Below are 2,781 nucleotides of genomic sequence, written 5' to 3' on the forward strand. Positions count from 1 at the left end.
TCCAAATTATGATGAAGTGGGGGACTATTTAAAGTAATACTTAAATCAAGGAAGTTTACGTGTTGATTACCATTATTTTCTTTATTCAAGGTGAGTTCGATTGGGTATATAGTTTTTGCAATATTTTCAAAACGAACATTCTAAACCAGGATGTCATCGACTTATCGAAATGCATAGAAATTATGGTTTGGGTTATTATGAGTAAATAAATCTTCGTAGAAATATAGAAATAAATTAGGGACTATGCTTGAAATTTGTGAGCCCATGGGCACTCACAGTTTGTCTATAAATACATTTACCATCATTGTATTGTACTGAGACAGTTTTGAGGTTTTAAATACATCTCTTGAAGGCGCACAGTTTTATTTAGAGATAAAGCCGTATAGGTCATTAATATTGGCACAAAAACCACGACAATTCAACAGAATTATTGTGTTGATTATTTATCACTTGTTAGACTTTCTAAGTGTTTTCGTGTTGCTGAGGTTCTGTGATTTTCACTCTTGTTTTTATCTTTTTTGGAAAGAAAGGCATTCTTGTGCCCAGATAGGTCCTCTTCAACAAAAAATTCTAGGACAGGATCAACTGCAGACTTTTATTAGTATCCATTTATATATTAGGTTACATTTTGCGATTATATAGTATTGTAGTATTAGAAACGTAACTACCTCCAAAGTTGGGGCATTTAGTCGGCTTGCTGTGGTTATTCTTTTATTTGCTTATTATTATTATTATTTTTTTTTCTGTTAAGGTGTGTATGTGTTTAATTCAGGAATATGTTCCTTTTCAACTTTAACTTTAACTTTTCATTTGTTAAAATGATAAAAAATGTTTCTTAACAATTTTGTTTGTATAAAAATAATAAATTATTTACTACTAAATTTAAATAATCTGATCTAGTCGAATAAAATTAGGTAAGCAGGTCATTTATTAGGTAAGCAGTTGTGCACGACTTCTACACCAGGTGAAGCATATTAACAAAAAAAAAAAGTAATTAGTGTTGTAACTCTGTAGTAAAAAAAGATACCGTTATATAATATAAAAATCAAGATAAGCTCATTCATAATACTCCTAATTCACCAACAAGAAGAAAATGTATTTAGGACCAGCCTATAGTGTTCGTAAAGACTGTATTCCTACGATTTACTACATAATATCAAACGTAGTAAAATGCTTTAGCATTAATTTTCCTCTATTTATTTTTTGTTTTGGTTTGTTTTTCAAGAAATTCGAAAGTGTTCCTATAAATTTGGTTTTGATACAACACTTATTCCAGCTCTAACTTAACGCAATAAGAACTTTTAAATGAAATTATTAATAGTTTTGCTAACAGAGAAAGCCGGAGTATTATCTCATTGTGCCTCAAGGGTAAGCTTTTTTTTACCCTTGAGGCACAATGCCTAATGAAAAAGACTGCTCGGTTTGAATGGTCGACAGCCCAGGGTCAATGTTCAAATATGGCAGTTTATATCTCTGGTTGGAAAGAAAGTTTAAATATTTTCAATCGCTTTAGATACAAATTATAAATTTAAACAGATTTAGATTTTAAAATATTGTTTCTAATTTTATTATATTTAAGTGTAAAACTATGCTTTTTATATGATTTCAGTTTACTTAAAATATTTTAAATCTACAGAAAAACACTCAAAATAATCTGATATGACAGTCGTAGATATAATTTGAGCGGAGATATACTGGTCGAATTGCTCAGGTTTCCCTTCATAGTTCGTGATAATCTTTCGCCTTTTACTAAAGATTACCGTGGAGGGGAGCATTACAATGAGCCTAATGGCGAATTTTTGTGGTCCCACCTCGTGGGATTCCTCATTTAATCAAAAATAAGATAAAAACCTCCTAAATAATTAAAATTTTATTTTATTGGCCTGGGATCTGTCCCACCATTTGTAACTTTCATTCCAGGAAAAGGGGTAAATACGCGGTTTTTGTGTTATTTCAACTGAAATTGGGGGCGTGTCTATGAGTACCAAAATTAACAAATGAAACAATAAAGCAGCCTTCCCAACTTTATATATTTCAATATCAAATCATTAGATATATTATAATTTTGAACGTTTCAGTTTTTGTAATAAAGACAGTATTCGAAAAATAAAATTTCACTTAATGTTTTCCTATAAAAATCGGAATGGAAGGAACAACCGTGCACTACTTCTGTGTTGTTTCAAATTAACCCTACAATTTGGTTGGTCTCTGCATTTTCTTTATCCTGCCAACAGCTTTAGTGTAGAGTCAATGCAGCGACCAAACCCCATGATAGCGAAGTACCTACACCATTTGTTCATCCTTTTCCCGTACAGGGGCCACATTCAAACTTTGATTTGTTTCGTGGGCCACACTGAGTAATTCGAGAAAAATGAGTGTTCCTTTTTTCATATCTTGTTACGTGAAAAGGAAAGTTTCTGTTTTCATGTTATCTTTTTTATTTTTAAGCTATATATAAAACATGCAAATTCCCAACACTTATTGTGCAACAATGTCAGGGATTTATTTTTTTAGATTTTATTTAAATTATAAAAATATGACTTACTTTTGTTTTGTTTTTTAAATACTTTACACTTTTTTTTTAATACCTTACTTTTGCTTTTAAATGCTCACTTTAGAAAATTTACAACCTGAAAAGGATCATTGCTTTTCAATATTGAAGCGAATAAATAAATATAATGATACACCTAAAATTGAAATTATTCGAAAATTATTGTAAGTACGCTGCACAATAACATTTACTGAACAAATTGATGAGATAATTGAGGCTGGATATTTTTA

General features: G+C 30.3%; 1 non-coding gene across 1 annotated transcript; it reads left to right on the plus strand.

The window, feature by feature from the left end:
• The first annotated feature begins 1,703 nt into the window (after nucleotides 1-1,703).
• Nucleotides 1,704-1,821, plus strand: LOC150076984 (U5 spliceosomal RNA). Its single transcript, XR_016547769.1, has one exon. It is a non-coding gene; the product is annotated as a U5 spliceosomal RNA (small nuclear RNA).
• The last annotated feature ends 960 nt before the right edge of the window (nucleotides 1,822-2,781 follow it).

Source organism: Mastigoproctus giganteus, chromosome 12 (assembly GCF_048544385.1).
Source record: "Mastigoproctus giganteus isolate SK-2022 chromosome 12, ASM4854438v1, whole genome shotgun sequence".
NCBI lineage: Eukaryota > Metazoa > Arthropoda > Arachnida > Uropygi > Thelyphonidae > Mastigoproctus > Mastigoproctus giganteus.